At 39.1% G+C, this 19,712-nt stretch overlaps 1 long non-coding RNA gene across 1 annotated transcript in view; it reads right to left on the reverse strand.

The window, feature by feature from the left end:
* The window catches only part of LOC141513429 (uncharacterized), a 31,159-nt gene that overhangs the window by 6,114 nt on the left and 5,333 nt on the right, over positions 1 to 19,712 (reverse strand). Inside the window, exon 2 of the long non-coding RNA XR_012475800.1 lies at positions 228 to 314. This is a non-coding gene — a long non-coding RNA (uncharacterized LOC141513429). The remainder of the gene's footprint in view (positions 1 to 227; positions 315 to 19,712) is intronic.

The raw sequence follows: 19,712 nt of genomic DNA on the forward strand, positions 1-19,712 counted from the left end.
ACAGGTTTCCAACTTGCATGACTCAGAGAATGGTGGGACCATAAATAGAAATACAAGAAATAGGAGGAGAGGCAGGGAAAGGGTAATTGAATTCATTACTTACTCTTTGATTAAAGTTATTCATCTAACTAATAATTCATCTAACTATCCTCTCTCTCATTCCCCAGATTTTTACCTTGTCTACTTGGGTACCACTAAATTTGAAGACTGAGGATAAGTTCACTTACCTAGTCAGTATACTTTCCAGGGATATCCATGTAGATAATGAGGTAGAGGCACACATTACCAGAGATGACTGAGTGTTTGGGAGGCTCCTAAGGAAAGTATAGAAGAGAAAGACATTTGGTTGCCTACCATACTGAAAGTCTACATGTGCTACCTTCATGGCTGCATGCCTGTGAAACCTGGACAGTATACCAGTGCCATACCAGGAAACTGAATCACTTCAATTTGAATTGTCTTAAGAGGATTCTGAAGATTACTTGATAAGATAAAGTACTGAACACTGAGGTTCTTTCTTGAGCTGAACTGTCAAGCATTCAAATTCTACTGTAGAGAATAACTTTGATGGGCTCACCACGTTCTTCAAATGCCAAAAGTATATTTGTCGAAAAGACTATTTTATAGATAACTCACATAAGGCAAGCTCTCACATGGAGGCCAGAAGAAGCAATACAAGCACACTTTCAAGGTCTCTCTGAAGATCTTTGGAATTTATTGTGAGAGAGATGGGCATAGAATTACCCTGCATTAAAATGTTCCCCACATTAAAGAAGGTGCTGTATTCTGTAAGCAAAGCAGAATTGCAGTAGTTCAAAAGAAACATGAGATGCACAAATTTAGAGACATCTCCACTCCAGATGTTTATATGAATCTAATCAATAGTAAAGTCTTCCAAAATTGTATTGATCTGATCACAGTCAGATACAGTACCTTGAACCCAACATAGTGATTCTCTATGAGAAAGAAGGGCAACTAACCAATCATTTAATATTGAAGATACATTACTGTCATGGAAATCCTTCAAAGATCCATAACCTTATTAATATGTGTGCTATTATTATCTCTATTTTAAAGATGAGGAAACTGAGACAGAGAGAGGTAAAATGAATTATCCAGTTAGACAATATCTGAAACCATATGTGAACTCGGGTTTTCTGACTCCAGCTCCAACATTATATCCACTTTGCCACCTAGCTGATTAAAAAACAGTTGGTATAATTGTGTGGGAAACAAGCCCCAAGATTGACTCTTGTGGGGAAGATGGGATGGGACCCATTTCCTCACTCTTCTGTTGGCTAATCACATTGCTGTTCAAGTTTGGCAATGGCTTCTTAGCAGACTCCATTTTGAAAATCATTGGTCTAACATTAACAACAACATTGCAGGTTGATCAGCCTTGAAGGATGTAACTCCTCTCATCAGTTCAGAGAGCTAAGACATCACTACAAGACCTGCTAAGGATAATGCTATCTCCATCCAAAGGAAGAAAAACAAATTTAAACAAAACAAAGCAAAAAAAATACCCTACAGAATCTAAATGAATACTACAATCGTTTTAAAAAATTTTTCTCTTATGTTTTTCTTTCCTATCTCATGGTTTTTTTTTCTTTTCCCTCAATCCTAATTCCTCCATACAGAAAATGACTAATCTTTAAACATGTTACACACAAATGTGTATGTACAATATTCACCAGACTGTTCACCGCTGAAGGGAGGGGAATGGGAAAGGAGGGTGGAAGGAATTATGTAACTTAAAATATGCATTTCCATATGGATGAATATTGAAAAACTTTCATAGCATGTACCTGGAAAAATAAAATAAAATATCAATTGGAAAAAAAAAGAAAACCACAGGTCTAGAGTTTAAATCTGATTATACCCAATGTCTTTTTCTCTTCACAGCTGTGGAGATGACATAGTCACTTTCTCCTAGGATTTCTATCACTTAAACCTCTCTGATTAGTTCTTTGCCCTGAAGTAAGATCAAGTAAATCGTCCTTTTTGTCGTTATTACAAGCAATTTCTTTTTTTAATGTGTTGACATATTTTCCTTTTTTGTCACCTGGATATTATTCATGTATCACAATTTATATAACTGCTCCTCAATCCATGACCAACTAACTCATTTCTAGTTCTTTACTACCACAATGTGCTGCTATAAATATTGTGATGTGTATGGACTCTTTTTTTTCTAAGACTCAGACAACTTCAAGAGTTGGAATTTAGTTGATCAAGGGAGTTTTCTGATCAGTCTGATGAGATACAATGTGATATCTTCCTATGGAGAGTATGGACATGCCCTTTGTAATTCCTGGGGAGTTAGTGTCAGTCCTTCCAAGATGAACTGGTGGACTCCCACTGTTAAGTGATGAATTGCTTGGGAAGGACCCAGCCCTTTGTGCTGACCTATAAAAGGGAGTCTATAGATTCTTTTGGATTTTCTTTACCTTTTGCCCTTTTCTTTTAAGAGATCTTGAGAGCACACTTCCTGGGTGGTTCTCTCCCTAGCAAACATTAATGGATGTTGTGGAGTATAGACTCATAAAAGAGATGGCCTTATACTGATTCATACAGGCTAAGAGGAGAATTTCCTGACAATGTCAACTCCCAATGTAGAAAAATCAGCAGCACAATTTCTCAACCACATGGCAGTCATGAAGAAAGGAACCATATAACCAAGAAGAGAGAATTCCTAAGGACTGGTTCTCAAATTTGAGTACTAGCATCTGGCCTTCTAGGAAGAGAATGAGATTTGGGGGCTGCCCCTTAAATATTTCTAAGTTTGAAAGTTTTGAAATCTAGCCTTCTATGGAAAAGGGGAATTTCATGAATAACATGACTCTTGTTGTGAGAAGATGATTACTTATGTTGCTAAAACCACAATATGGGAGAATAAGAGGTCCAGACTTTGTACTTGCCTATTATTGTTGAATATTCAGTAGATGTAGGTCTCCAATGAATGGGGATTCCTTGTCTATTAATCCCAAATACGTTTTCCTTCCAGGGAATTACAAGCTCTCATGGAATCCCTCTGAGTGAAACTTGGGTGTTGTCTGTCTAGGGTGATACCAAGTGCTTTTCCCTTCCATCTAGGAAGATGAATATTATATAGGCATTATTGACAAGTCATTATTGGTGTGGGAGGTAGGATAGGGAATAACTATAGCAAAATCTATGGTAGTGGGCTCTATCCAAGTCTGTTATAATTGATCCATGGTGTCTGTGGCCTCAGCTCCAGGGAACATGGAAAACACTATGTCACTTTTTATCATACTTTTTCCTCCTCCCTAGAAGGAGAAGATATAGGAGAAGCTGAAAATAGGATATCCTTGACCCATGCTTTCCTAGGGCTGTGGAGCAGTAAGGCCTAGGGGACAAAGGTGAGGGGAAAATGGGCAGCAGCTGCACTTTGTAAGGAGACAAAGCTTACCATGAAGGAGCACTTTGCTATTCTCTTCAGTAATTTATTGCGCAATACACACTGCCTTATGGGCAAAGGAATGAACTTGCAGCCTTGCCATCTACCTTGCTGTTGAGGTTTCTGGAGCTCCTCAGCTGTCCCTTCTAATATTTGTAAAGTTCTTTGCACATAATGGGTACTTAATATAAGCATTTCTTCTTCCTTTTTCATCTGCCCTGTCACCCTGCCCTAAACTGGCCTTACCAAGTAACTTGCTGCTGCAATCTCCATTCCATATGTCCTGCAACTGAACACTTCTTTGTATGCTGTCTCACCCTATAAGAATGAAAAGCTCCTTTGGAACAGGGACTATCTTGCTTTTCTATTTGTATCCCCATCTCTCAGCATAATGCTTGTCACATAATAAATGCTTTTTCATTCCTGTCATCCTTCCTTCCTTCATTCATTCATTCAAGGACAGTCCAAAGGATAGTGTGATGCTATACATCTGGATACTATGGAAAGTGGGACTCACTGGAGAAAAGATTATGTTGTTTATGGGTTATAATGAGTTCTTTATGTGTTTTCTGCATTTGTATGTGGACTTATGATTTTCTTTTTCATTTTTAGTATTTCCTGTATAGTAAAATATATTCTGTCCTATAATAAGTTAATTGTTAACCTGAGTTGTTCATGGCGTTGTATTGGATCTTAGAGAGACCCTTTTTTATTTTACATCTGAGGAGGCTTTGTTTGGGATCTTGGGGAGGATACTTTTAGCCACAACTGAGGAGATTTAAACATGATCTATCTTCAGAAATATTACCAAAGTAAACTGGAATACATAAGAAGTCAAACTTGATCCATGTAAATTCAGAGCTTGGGTATACCAGACCATGAGTGATATAAGCAATGTAAGGCAAAAATTCAGATCCTCTGCTTTTAAGTGAATGAAACTTCTAGAAGATACTTAGTTGAACTATCCCCCCCTTCTTTATTTTGCTTCAGTTCCAATTTTATGATCTGAATTAGGATAGTAGCTGCCTCTCACAAAAAAAATATTATTTTTATTTCTCCTTATTCAGAAACTCTTTATCAAATGTTGACACTGTCTTTCCAGTGATGAAATACTGATCAGACATACTGAATTATTTTACTATCACCTCTACCCCAACTCTTTATTGGATTTGTTTCTGTTGAACAAATATGTCCTACCACTAGTATATTCCTACTGAAAGTATTTCTATACTGCCAGATCTCAGTGATATATCCTATTATAACATATAACATTATATATATATGTGTGTGTGTGTGTGTGTATGTGTGTGTGTAGTCACACAACACACAGTGCTATAACTAGTGTACCTGAGTAGTTTTCTTATATATCCCTTAACCACCACTCTCTGAACCCAAAGCATAGATAAGAAAGAGTAGCCTGAAAGCTTATCCCTTTCTCTATTAGCTATATCATCCTCTCTAACCCAAACTCAGGATCCTTCTCCCTTTCTCTGCTGATTGTTGCCTAGCAACCCCAAAACATCTTTCCCCCTGCAGCATTAGCAGCAGCAGCAGTAGCAGCAGCAGTACAGTGAGGCCAGAACTATTACAGGAGCCACAGCCGCTAACTAGGAATGTGTGGGAACAAACCCCTAAAATAGGTTTAAGTGTGAAATCCAAAGCTACTTTTTAACCCCTCAGGCCCTATGCTGCCTCCCAAAGAATAGAACAATGGGGAGGTCTGACTGGTCTCAGGCCCATCTTCCCCTCAAAGTTTCATTCTTAGGCCAAACCATTTTCTACAGAAGCTTAAGGTTCTCTAAATCTAGTTATTATTCTGTCTGTTCTAGGGTCCTAACTGGATTCGACCTCAAAGGTCAATCCAATTGGCCCCATCATTTTACAGGTGATAAAACTGAAGATCGAGGATGTTAAAAAAACTGGTCTGAGGTCATATAGGTTGCTGTCCCATCATTTTTTCTGTCATGTTTGGCTCTTTGTGATCCCATTTGGGATCTTCTTGGCAAAGATACTGAAGTGGTTTGCCATTTCCTTCTCCAAGGTCAGATAGGTAATGGGCATCAGAAGTGGGACTGTAAGCCAGTTCCTTTGACTCTAGATCCAGTACCCTTCTACTGTACTTTATATGATTATTCTTGTCTCTATGCTTAAAACCCTAAGCAAACATGAATCATTATTATGATAAATTATAACAATATCATATATCTCTATATCATTGAAAGATTTAATTAAATTCAATAAAACTTTTATTAAGTGCCTACTATTTGAAAGGTATAAAAGCATTTTCCTCACAATATTTCTGTTTTGTAGATAGTAAAAATATTATCATCTCCAGTTTAGAGATGAGAAAACTGAGATTCAGAATGTGCTCTTTCCATATCACACATCTTCTTAGATCATTATCATCAATGAAAATGACTGATTTTATATGTATGTCCCAATATCCCTATCTCCTCCCCCTTCATGTTTCTGTCTCCAGGACCACAGATCTAGGTCTTCGTCTCCATGTCAGTATTTCATTGTTTGCATTAGTCATTATGGTCCCTTGGTCTTTTCTTTCTTCCTAAAACAGACTAAAGGCTTAACAATTGCTTGTTGACTGACCAACTCTTTCTCCCAAGCCTATATAAGGTTGCCTGTCTCCCCCAAGAGTTGGATAACACACTCCTCATATTTAGGCCTCCTCAACCATATAGCAACCCTGTGTCACCGTGGCAACCGTGACAACCTTCTGTTCCCTCCATTGCAGAAGCTGGGCAGATGCCTCACCCCCGTACCCATAGTGAGGAGTTGACCAAGAACTCCATGGCAACTTGAGAAGGAGGCTGTCTATGAAGCAAGTTGTTTTACCTACTTCCTTGGCCTACTTCAGGGCCATGGTGAAGCTAGCATTAGTCTTTTAAGATCCTGAGAAAGGTGGCGGCTAGGTGGCACCGTGAATAGAGCACCAGCCTTGGAGTCAGATGTACCTGAGTTCAAATCCAAACTCAAACACTTAATAATTACCTAGCTATGTGGCCTTGGGCAAGCCACTGAACTGCATTGCCTTGCAAAAACCAAAAAAAAAAGAAGAAAAAGGAAAAGAAAAAAGAAAAGAAAAAGATCCCGAAGAAGAAAAAAAAAACCTTCCTGTTATCTAGTCCAGCTATGGTGAAGATAATCCTCCAGAGAATTTCCTTTCAGAGCTCTAGGATGCCCTCCCCTCCCCTCAGGAATCCTTTGCAAACAAGATTACAACCTTACCACCGACTGAAATGACTCAAAGGTTACCAGCTATTAAATCCAATGCTTTTTTCATCATTTCCATGCTACCTGACCCCTCTGAAGCTTATGGCACAAGGCATCATTTTTCTCTTCCTGAATTCTTTATTCCTCCCTTGGTTTCTGAGACATTCTTGATTCTCCTCCCACCTGAGGAATTATTCTTTTTCAATCTCTTTTGCCAGATCATTATGCTTCTGCCACCCACTAAGCATAGGCATCCCCCGAGGGTCTGTCCTGGGCCCTTTTCTCTTCTTTCTCTTCATTCTCTCCCTTGGTTATTTCATCAGCTCCCATGGGTTCAATTATCAACTTTGCTCAGATGTTTCTTAGATTTTTATATCTAGCCCCAATCTCTTTCCTGAACTGCATTTCCATATTGCCAACTCATTGTTGGCCATCTTCACATAAGCATTTCAAAGTCAACTACCATCTTTCTCCCAATCATCCAGATTCACATTCTTGAAGAGTCATTCTTGAAGCTTTGCTCACCTTCATCTCCCCATATCCAATTAGTTGCCAAGTCTTATCTTCACATCCCATCTCACATTGTTATACTCTTACAGCTTCTCAAATAATTCAAACCTTCATTTCCTCTTGCTTGGACCTCTGAAATAGCCTAATTGTTCTCCTTGCTTCCAGAACCTCCTGAAACACATATCCCACTATGTGTTTGTGAAAATCTTCAGTGGTTTTTTATTGCCTCTGGTATAAAATACAAATTCTTAAACTTAGCATTGAAAGTCCTTCACAGTGACTCTCCCCCAACTTTTCCTGTCTTATTTCAAATTACTTACTCCCATCACATACTTTCTGTTCTACTCAAACTGACTTGCTGGTTGTTTTCTGTGCAAAACATCCATCCTTTTTTCAGTCCTCACACCTAGATTGAGACCCCTCCTTAACTATGCCTCAGATGAACCTGTGGACCATACTGTCCATAGGGTTTTCTTGGAAAAAAATATACTAGAATTATTTGCCATTTCCTTCTCCAGTGGATTAAAGCAGAGTTTAAGGGTAACATAGCTAGTAAATTCAAATATGACCCCAGGTCTTCCTTACTCTAGAATGCCTTTCTTCAGAATCAACTCAGATGCATATGGGGCCCTAAGGGGCAACTGGAAGCATAATAGATAAGAAGACCAAGTCCAGAACCACTTAAACCTGAGTTCAAATGTGACCTCAGACATTTATGAGCTATGTGACCCTGGGCAAGTCACTTAACTTCTGTCTGTCTCAATTTCCTCAAATGTAAAATGGGTATAATGTAAAATGTGTATAATAGCAACACCTACTTCACAGGCTTGTTGTGAAGATCAAATGAGATAATTGTTTATGACTAATATGGAAATATGCTTTGCATGATTGCACATGTAAAACATCAAATTGCTTACTGTCTCAGGGAGTTGGTGTAGAGGGAGAAAAGGAGAAAATTGGGAACTTAAAATTTTGTTTAATTAATGTTTAAAATAGTTTTTACATCTAATTGAAAAACTTTTATTAAAAATTGATTGTTAAAAGCATTTGGCACATAATAGGCACTATATAAATGCTTATTCCATTCTCCTTATAGGAGATCTCTCTTAATCCATCCAGATGTTACTGCTCTTTAACTACTGAACTTTGTATTACTTTTGTATATTCTTTATATCTTTTCATTTATGTATATATGACAGCTTTCCAGAAGACTGTAAGCTCCTTAAGGACAAGAACTGGTTTGTTCTTGTCTGTATCTCCAGCCCCTAGACTAGTGCCTTACACTCTCTTAGCACTTAATAAATATTTGTTTGAAGTTGAAGGAGAAACCCATAACTGAGCCCATGTTATTAAAAATCATTGTAGGGGTGACTAGGTGGTGCAGTGGATAGAGCACCTGGCCCTGGAGTCAGGAGTACTTGAGTTCAAATCTGGCCTCAGACACTTAATAATGACATAGCTGTGTGGCCTTGGGCAAGCCATTTAACCCCATTGCCTTGCAAAAACCTAAAAAAAAAAATTACTGTTGACTTTCTACAAAAGTTTGGGTAGGGATAAATCACATCTTTAATTAAATTGTCCAAGGCTGGGAGTGATTTGGAAGTAAATGCAAAGATCAAAGCCATGATCCCCCCAGTCCCTTTTTGGAATAGGTCTATCTCTCATTATAATATTTGTTCCCTCATTACTTGTTAACCAATCAAAATCAATTGCCACCCTCAAGAACACCTACTCTTCCAAGGCATATAAACTTTGAGTGGATTCCATATGTGGTCTTTGGCAATAGAAAATGTCACTGACCTCTTTTATTAATTATTGCTAGCATGACTAATAAATGAGTAATTATCCAAAAATTATGTCTCTCTTCTTATATGTCACAGGCTTTTGTGATGATTAAATGAATGATTAAATGCTTTGCTTTATTGATAATTTCATCTGCCAACTTTTTTGAAGAATCAAAAAGGAGGACATTCTAGATTATCTTGGATTCACAAGAACAGGGAGGAACTTGTTGCTGGAGCAGAAAAGATAGAAATTAAAAAAAACTGTGAGGGAAAAGAGGAAGGATGGGCAAAGAATGATTTGTATCCTGGATTTTTTGAAGAGTTTAGAGAAAGGTGTATGGATTAAAATTATCCAGGGGAAGTCAATCCAGAAAGGGTAGGATACTTTCAAGAATGAAAGTCTAGGGGCAGCTTAGGTGGTGCAGTGATAAAGCACCGGCCCTGGAGTCAGGAGTACCTGGGTTCAAATTTAATAATTTAATAATTACCTAGCTGTGTGGTCTTGGGCAAGCCACTTAACCCCAGTGCCTTGCAAAAACAAAACAAAACAAGAATGAAAGTCTAATAATTCCATTGGGGGAGAAAAAATAGGCATTTTTTTGGATTTTTTTGTTTTGGCAAGACAATGGGGTTAAGTGATTTGCCCAAGGTCACACAGCTAGACAATTCTTGAGTGTCTGAGGCGGGATTTGAACTCAGGACCTCCTGACTCCAGGAGGTGGTAGACCAAGAATGCGAGGCTCTATCCATTGTGCCACCTAGCTGACTCAAAACAGGAGTTTTTTGAAAAGACCAATGTGGCTACACAGATTTTTTCAATATATGAAGGAGAAAAAAGAAGGCAGATAATTAGAAAATAAATATAATAGCATAGAACAGACACGTAACAAAGTGTCAGAAGAAGGGGCGGCTAGGTGGCACAGTGGATAGAGCATAAGCCCTGGAGTCAGGAGACCTGAGTTCAAATCCAGCCTCAGACACTTAATAATTACCTAGCTGTGTGGTCTTGGGCAAGTCACTTAACCCCATTGCCTTGCAAAAACCTAAAAAAAAAGTGTCAGAAGTGCAAAAATGAGGACTAGTTGAGGGCAGTGAGGTATGTCAAGGACTGAAAAAGGAGTTATTTTAGCTCTATGGGGTGGGGAGAGTACAAGGTTCAAAGAAGATATAGGTCTAATGACTGAAGTAGATGGGATGATAACTGGCAACAGAAAAGGCAAAGAGCTGTTTAAGTCTTATCATGCCCTTTATTTCTCAGCCAAGCAGGATAGCCTTTGTACTGTTAATGACATAACAAAAGCTCCTAAAACACTGTTGATGTTCAAGGTAAGTAAGGAGTAGTAAGAAAGAACCTCAATGTCCAGAACAAATTCAGGTCACCAGTCCAAATGAATTTCATCCTTGGGTCTCTAGAGAACTAACTGATGTGATTGCTGAGTCACTCTGAATAATATCTGAAAGACTAGAAAACAGGAGGGTTATCCTGAGAAGGACAAATGTCTTGATTAAAAAAAAAGGCAGAAAATAGAGTATGAAAACTATAGATCAGGGGAGCTTGATTTTTGATTCTTGGGAAAAGTTTAGAAAAGAACATAAAAAAGATTGTAGTTAGTGAACACCTAGAAAGGAATACAATGATGACAGAGAACTTACAAGGTTTCACAAAGAATAGATCATGCCACACTAACATTATTTCCTTTTTTAACAGGATAATTTAACTAGGAAAAGAAGGGAGTATTATGAACAATGTTTGCCTTGATCTTTTATTTAGTATTTTAATTTTCCCTGGTTACAAGTAAAAACAATTTTTTTAACATTTGTTTGTTTGTTTTTTTGTTTTTTAGGTTTTTTTGCAAGGCAAATGGGGTTAAGTGGCTTGCCCAAGGCCACACAGCTAGGTAATTATTAAGTGTCTGAGACCAGATTTGAACCCAGGTACTCCTGACTCCAAGGCTGGTGCTTTATCAGCTATGCCATCTAGCTGCCCCTAACATTTGTTTTTAAAACTTTTTAAAACTTAAAACTTTTTTAAAACTCCAGCTTCCCCTCATTGAGAAAGCAAGTAATTAGATATAATTTATAAATGTGGAGTTCTACAAAACATTTCCATAACAATCATATTATAAAAGAAAAGATAGAACCCTCCACCAAAAAAAAAAAGAAACCTCGACAAAAATAAAATAAAAAAAGTTTTCTTCAATCTGTATTCAGACATCAGACACCATTTCTCTGGAGATGGATAACATACTTTATCATAAGTTCTTTGTCTTGGGTCATAGTATTGCTGAGAAAAGCAAAGTCATTTACAATTGATCTTACTACAAAATTGCTATTACTCTGTACACAGTACATTTCACTTTGCATCAGTTCATGTCTTTCCAGGTTTTTTTGAGAGCATCCTGTTCATCATTTCTTATAGTGGAATAGCATTCCATCAAAATAATATACTATATATCAAAATCATATATATATATATATGTATATATCTTCTATCAAAATTAGTTCAGTCATTCACCAACTGATTTGCAGCAAGAACCCATACCCTAGTAAACCAGGCAGGCAGGCTAAACCAGGTTGAGGGTAACCAGCAAGTTTTGAACCCATAAATAAATTAGGTGGAGGGAGTGTCTATTCCAAGCATGTGAAGATGTCCCCCAGTGGAATGGGCAGATGAGAACAGTTTGTTCCAATGATCATGAAAGAGACGGAAATAGGTGCTGTGGAGAACTTAAAGAGTTTGATTAGACATCAAAGATGCCAGGGCACCCTGGACCATTATCTGTCATCCTAACTTTTTTGATGACTCTTGAAGAGAGAGTGAGGGTGATGACACTGTGTAACTCTGTTTTACTTAAATTCAAGTCAAGACTTACAACTTACAAGATGTCACTCCGTGATGTCATTGGTCCTCATTTTTTAATAGAGCTCTCATATTTATTCAAAAATACTTTATAAAAATAGTTATTTTTGGTCTAAAATACTTCAACTTATTCTGAATGGAGCTGTCAGCTCCATCTATATTCTCCACCATGAGAATATGTGTGAGTGAGGAGTGTCTCAGAGGCTAGGCTTCTTAACCAGATAAGCTCTCTTCAGATTTTGACCAGACACAGGATAAGGCTAGAAACTATATAATCTATACTATATAAACTATATAATCATATATATATAGAGAGAGGAATTTTTTTTTATTTTGGGGGGAAGGGAGTGGGAAAGGAAGCAATGAAGAGGATGAGAGACTTGTAGGGAGGAAAGAGAACAGAGGGAAAAGGAGGTCTACAGAATCAAAGAGAACATGAACATGGAGGGTAGGGGCAGAGAATGGGATTGCAGCAGGGGAGAGGGACAAGAGAATTTGGGGACAAAATCAGGTAGATCACCCTGAAATACTGATTGTGATATTTGATAGGTTGACCTTCAAAGTTCTGAATGGCTCTAAGGCTACGATTAAGTCAAAATTACTCTTTGGCAACGCCCTATCCTAAAGCTGCTACCCACTTTTTTTCCAAGGAGAATTTAAGCCAAGTGTTTCTTGGGATTCCAAAACCACTGAGGTCACAGAGGTCTATAATGAAATGATCTTAGCACAGCAATGACCAGCTCTGACAGTATATTAATACAAGAGAAAAGAATAAGCCAAGAAGAGTAAAGAGCCCCTCACCATGGGGGAGGGGGGAGGGCTATCCATTCTTCTGGGTCCAGGGCCCAGGGAGGAACTAGGTAAAGGCTAGAATTCTGCAATATCTCCAGGGATATAGATTCTTGGGCAAAGATGACAGATGGCAAGCAATGTGAGTTTGTGTATGAATGAGTCTCTCTGACAACTGGCTATGGACCCTGGAGTCCCTGGCTTCAGTCTGGCAGTGTGGCAGTGTTGGTTTGCTGTGGCCAGATCTCTGAGATAATCAAAGCTCTGGTTCCAGAATGTTAGTTGGTTTCTGGCATTGGACCCCAAGAGGAATCAGCTCTTGAAGGGCATGAATGGCTCCTATAGATTTGGATCTTTCCTTTGTATTTGATCCCTCACATATAACCAGAAGCTGTTGGATACTCCTTGAAGTTCCTGGTGAGCCTGCCATGGTGAGCTTCAGGACACTGGGGAGGGAGGTTCTGAGGGTTAGGGAGAAACACAAGGAGATCCTGGATGAAGAGTTGGAACAAAGATACCTGATTCCCAAAGGTTTTTCCTCATATTTGAAGTTTCAGAAAACTATGAGAAGACATCAGGGTTTCCTCCCTGCCCAAAGAAAACTACAAAAACTACAAAAAAAAAAGAAAGAAAAACAAAAATGAAAGACAAACAGCAGCTTATATGTGGATATGTTTTATATATAGATATAGATATGTTATATCCTCCCCCAAAAGAATGCAAATGCCTTGAATGAAGGATTGTTTCATTTTTATCTTTGTTTTTCTAGCACCTAGCACAGTGCCTGATACATAGTAGCCATTTCACAAATATTTATTAATTGACTAGATGAAATAAAATTAGGTTTCTTTGAAAGGTTGAAGGTCAATTGAATGCCAACTTGGTAGGGATATGTGAATAACCTCATGTTCTTTTACATTTCTTTTTTTCTTTCTTTCTTTTTTTTTTTTTAGGTTTTTGCAAGGCAAATGGAGTTAAGTGGCTTGCCCAAGGCCACACATCTAGGTAATTATTAAGTGTCTGAGGTCAGATTTTAATTCATCTGACTCCAGGGCCAGTACTCTATCCACTGCGCCACCTAGCCGCCCCCATTTCTTTTTTTTTTTTTTTAATAATTTAGATAAAGGTATGGACAACATGCTCATTAAATTTGCCAATAATGCAAAGCTAGGACAGAACACCAGAATCTCAAAAGATCTGGACAGTCTAGAGATCTGGGTTGAATTGCTGAATTGAATAAGATGAAATGGAATGAGGATAAATGTAAAACCTTACAAGTAGTCTCACATACAAAACAAAACAAAAAAATAGCCTCACAAACACCAGCTCATAGAGAAGCACGGCCAGATAGCAGTTTTGTTTGAAAAAGATCTAGGGGTTAAAGGTCTATAAGCTCAAAATGAGTCAGCAGTATGAAGAGGCAGAAAAAAGAAAGTTAATTTGCTCCTGTAATGCATTAAGAGGCATAGTTTCTAGGAAGAAGCATATGACAGTTCCTCTATGATTTGCCCTGATCAGATAGCAGGAGCAAGAGGAGGAGGAGGAGGAAGAGAAGGAGGAGGAGGGAGAGGGAGAGAAGGAGGGAGAAGAGGAGAAACAATCATAATAATAATAATATTACCTAGCTTTTATATATTAAGATATTTTATATATTTATTTATATCTTTATATATATATGTATAAATATATATATATTATTGTAAGATACTTTATTTGATTCTCATAACAACCCTATGAGGTAAGTGCTATTATTCCCATTTTAGAGATGAGGAAACAGGCTGAGGTGAAATGATCTGCTCAGAGGTCACACAGTTAATGAATAACTGTGGCAGGATTCAACTCAGGTCTTCTTGACTCCATGTTCATTCAGTATCTCCATTACAACCTTTCTAGGTATCTCAAGGAGTATTGTGTGGAGTTTGGATACTATAACTTAAGGACATTGATAAGCTTAAGAGTTCCCAGAGACTGCCAACTAGGATACTGAAAGACCTTGAGGTCATATCATAGAAGGATTAGTTGAAGGTCCTGAGGATTTGAGAAGAGAAGAGAAAGAAAAAGAAAAGAAGTAAGAAGAAGAGAGGAGAGAAGAGGAGAGGAGAGGGGGAGGGGAAGGGGAAGGGGAAGGGAGAGGGGAGGTGTGTGTGGAAATATGGTACTTGTCTTTAAGGTAGATAGATGGTGCAAAGCATAGAATGCCAGACTTGGAGCTAGGAAAACTTGAATTTAAAGCCTCCTTTAAACAGTTACTATTTGATTCTGGGAAAATCATGTAACCTCTCTCAGCCTCAATGTCCTCATCTGTAAAATGAGGAGTTTAAATTTAATGGTTCCAACACTCTATCTATGATTTTATAATATAAGTTTGAGAGTCTTCAAGAGAAATTCGATTTTTCTGTTTGATCCCACAAGGCTGAGTTGGAAGCCATGGATAGAAGTTTCAAAAAAGTCAATTTGGGCCTATATATATATATATATATATATATATATATGTTTATATTTAAAAAGCGTCCTAACAAGAGCCTTCCAGAGATAGGATGGGCTGCTTTAGGAGGTCATTAGTGATCTTCTGGCAGAGACTGAATAACTATTTGTCCAGTATGTTAGCTAGGATTCCTATGTGACCATGGATCAGACTAGATGGTTTGGGAAGTCCCTTCTTAAAATCCTGTGATTCTTAGTGATTCACCTAAAGTCTTATATAAAGTAAGTAGAAGAGATTGGATTTGAACCCTCATCCAATGATTTTTTTCCATTATGTCACACTGGAAACAGGGATCTGGGAGAACAGAAGTGAGAGTAGGCACTGCATTACTGAAAGGAAGGATAGATTCAGATGTATGTGGGAGCCCCATTCATAAAGGGCTCCAGAGAGACAATTATTCAATTGTTTAAAGTATTGTTAAATTCTCACCTCAGATATTTGGTAAATGCTATAAATCAGGGCTCCTTTTATTGTTTTGTTAATTGCTTAAGAAAGTGATGGAGAAAAATGTTAATGATGCAGTTTCAACTAGAGAGTCAGCTGTCAAACATTTACCAGTATACTCCTGTAAAGAGATTGGACTGCAGTCAGGTAGAATTTCTAGGGTAGAAGTTAGGCAGAGAAAGAAAGGATGATGAAATGAAGCAGTAGTCAGGACCTTTAGGGATGAGAAGCACTGGTTCCTAGGACTCTGGATCTTCCTATAGCATAAGACAGACAGAAAGGAGAGTTTTCTCAGTCTACAAAAGTGGATGGATTAAATGACCCCACAAGGACCTCCTGTACTGTTGATATAGCAGCCTGGCTAATTGACCAGATCTCCTGGGTCCCCAAGTTAGAGAACTTTTTATAGCTCAGTCCCCAAAGGGGGTTTGAATAATTAAACGAGAGGGACAGAAATAGCAGCTGGACGGGAGTGGGTGGGTTATTTTGGGGTTTTCTGGAACACAGAGTCCTCGTTTACGTCACCCTACTCCCACCCCTAGAGGGAGCAGGGCCAGTTTTGGGGTTGATGGGAGATTCCCACGGTGAGAAGCTTCACCCCCTCCTTGAGAAAACCTTTAGTATAATGGTTCAGGAACCCAGCCAGTCAAACAGGATATGGACTAGGTGATTCCAAAGCACTGATGGACTAAATTCAACTGCATTGCTAGCTCTCAGAGGAATGATGGTACTGTGGAAATAGTGCTGGCATTGGCATCAAAGCACCTGGATTCAACTACTCTCTCTATTAATTTCCTACCTGTGTAACCTCTCTGGGTCTCAGTTTTCTCAGTTATAAAATGGGGGGGGGGATAATTTAAATGGTCTCTAGGATGATTTTCAGGCATTTGGCACCATGCTAAGCACTTTAAACAAATATTTCATTTGATTCTCACAACCACTCTGAAAATAGGTGAAGTATTTATTCCTCATTTAAAGTTGAGGAAACTGAAGCAGACAGAAGTGATTTGCCCAGGATCACACAGCTAATAAGTGTCTCAGGTTGGATTTGATCTCAAGTTTTCCTACCTCCAGATCCAGAATTCTATTCACTACCCCATCTAGCCTTCTAGGTCTAATCGGCTCTAAGGCTCCTTTGATACCCTCAGGTTCTCATTTTGCACATTCCTCTAACACAAGTCAACAGGGACCTCTATATCTCTTAATGATCTCTGGAGGAGAAGGCATTTCTTTCTTGCTCCCTTAACAGAAGTCCTGCTGCAAAGAGGAGGTGATGAATGGAATAGTAATAGAATAAAAGATATAGGGCAGAAATAGGACTCATGTTTGTCCTTCATTTTTCGAAGAGGATCAGTGGCATTAAGGTCGATATCTTGCCTCATGCATGAATCAGATTTAAGTGAGGCAGGGCAGTCAACCTTACTCTCTCTTTCAGAGTCATCAAAGTCTAGTGGTAGGACCAAAGTCAGGATGACTAGTGGTGGGTGACTCTAGCATCTTTGATGTCTGACCAAGATCTAAGCTCTTCACAATATCTTATTTCATCCTCTTCCATGGTCATTGAAACAAATTGTTTTCATTGGCCCATTCCACTGGAGGAAGTCTTTACATGCTTGGAGTAGACATCTCTCTAACTCATCTATGGATGTGAGGCCTTTTGTTTACCCTCAATCTGGTTTAACCCAGCTATCCAGACAATTTACCAGAATGAGGGCTCTGCATATACTATAGCTTCTTGGAGCCACAGGTGAGAGTTGAGGGCCAGGTGGACACCAAAGGTAGATAAGCAACCCTGAAAAGGGCAGCCCTCACACAAGAGGTGTTAATCCTCTCTAAACACTACAAATACTTCCATGAAGAGGTAAGGACCTAGGTTATAATCTAGTCTATCCTACTCATAAATGAGGAAATTAAGGCCTACAGAGTATAAGTGACTTACCCACAGTCATACAGGTAGTAAGTAACAGAGGCAAGGAGATACTGGTCGCACTAGCTCCCTGAAGGGGAAAAAAGTATGGAAGACACACATTTAAGTTTCATCTGCATTAACATTTTCTTCATCACTTTCTGAAATCTAGACAATCAACCAAGACACTAAATCAAGTCCTGATTCCTATAGTTTGCCAACTTCTGAAGAGTCAATGCTCACTCTGAAAATTTTAAATCGATTGGATAATTTAGTAAGAGCCAGCTCCAGCACTCTACTCGGTTGGGGTGGGTTGGTCCTTCACTTCAGTGGGAGGTGAAGAGCTAGGACTGGGAAGAGAAGGAAAAAGAGATAGGATACCAGTTCATCAAAATCTTATAATAGCTCATTCCTCATAAAAATCCTATGAAGTGTGTAGAACAAATATCATTAACTTCATTGCACAGATGGGAAGACTGAGGCAAAACACAATGAAATGCCTGGCTCCAAGTAACACTAGGATATTTTAGAGCCAGGTCTTAACTTAGGGTGCTGGTCCTTAAATTGAATCTCTTTGTACTAAATTGTGCTGTCTGATGGGTATTGAGGAGAAGTTATTTAGGGCTGAAACACTCAGAAGGAGGAAGGAGCCTTAGGAAAGGAAAGCTTGAATGTAACTGTTCCTCCTGATTCCAACTCCACCCTGTCTTCTGGTTTTCTTCCCAACATCCCTTTGTCCCCTGGCAAACTCTCAGGTCTCTGTCTCCAGGGGCAATATGACATCAACAAAGCAGTAGAGCAAAGGGTGGAAAGGCCAGGAGCAGCTCTCAGGGGTCTGGGGAAGGACAAACTGACCAATCAGAGCAGAGGGGATAGACCCTCACCCTCAAGCCCTACCTACTGAGAAAGAAACCTTAGAGATCATCTTGTCCAGCCCCTTTTTATTTCAGAAGAGAAATTGAGTCCCAGCGACTGACTAGTCCAAAGTTATGAAGATAATAAGGGAGCTGAAGATTCACTCCCAGCTCTTTTGACTTTTAAGTTTTTGGGGTTTTTTCTCCCCATTAAAATAAGTTCCCTCTCTTTTTCTCTGTTCTGATTCTCTTTCCTCAGCTTTCATTCGGAGATCTGGGTCACTCTTCTTCCTGCTGAACGACTAAAAATCCCCGACTAGGGGAATTGGAAGAGACCATAAGAAGTCATAATATTTGTGTCTGTTTCTTCCAGACAGTCTTTCCAAATGAGGGAGACTTATAAAGGTGCGAGAGGGTAGAGGTTGAGGAGGGAAGATTTGGTGAATTGGATGGTCAAGGGATAAGAGTACAAACAATACTTGTAAGCCCTATTTCTAAGAGTTGTGAAGAAACAAAGTGCTTTGCAAATCCTAAACAGCGATAGAAATGTGAGCTATTATGGTTTCTCCAGGAAAATAGTACCCCAATGCCAACTCCTAGGTCATCTCCCTTAGCCTTTGGTTTCCCAACTTCAGCGGTCTCTTAAGTGTCAGCTTCTTCACTCCGTTATCCTATCTTTTCTATTCCACCCCCCCCCCCATTCTCTCCCCTTCTCCCGCCCCCGCCCCTTTCTCCCCTGTATTTTAACGGGGATTGGGGGTGGAGTGCTGAAATAGTTTGTGTGTAGACTATAACCAGAATAGACTGTATTCAGTAAGTTCCACCGGAGAGGTTCGGACGAAATGTTGGAGCTCTAAAAAGTGGTCATTTCTTATTTTGTCACAAAGAGAGCCTAGGTTTAGAGTGAGATAGCAACTCAAGAGACCATCTGGAACCTGCCTTTTACAAATGAGGAAACTGAGATCCTATGCCTATGGACACAGGATAAACTTTTCTTTGAAGGGCTGCACCGGGAACCTCAAACTCCGGGCTTTTCCCACCGAATAGCAAAAGCCTCTCTCCTAGGAAGTTCATCAGCAGAAGGGAGGAGGATAGTTGGCTAAATATAAGGTATTGTCCCAGGAAGAGTGGCCAAATGACCGATTATCATTATTATTATTATTATTTATTCTACCTAGACTCCTGTCTGGCCCACTCAAGACTTACTCTTTGCTTGGATATGCAATTTGCTTCTATTTTAGTGGTTTTTTTTTTATTTACCCTCCCCGCCCCCCTTTCCTCCAAGCTTAGAGCCCTAATTTGGCAAAGACAGGGGGTGTAGCTGGAGATAAGGCAGCAGGACTGTAAGTAGGGACCCAACTGTAGAGGGCTTTGATTGGCACTCTTCCCATCCCCCTGTTCCCTCCCACCACCACACCCCACTGGTCCTGG

The sequence above is a fragment of the Macrotis lagotis genome, chromosome 2 (assembly GCF_037893015.1).
Source record: "Macrotis lagotis isolate mMagLag1 chromosome 2, bilby.v1.9.chrom.fasta, whole genome shotgun sequence".
NCBI lineage: Eukaryota > Metazoa > Chordata > Mammalia > Peramelemorphia > Peramelidae > Macrotis > Macrotis lagotis.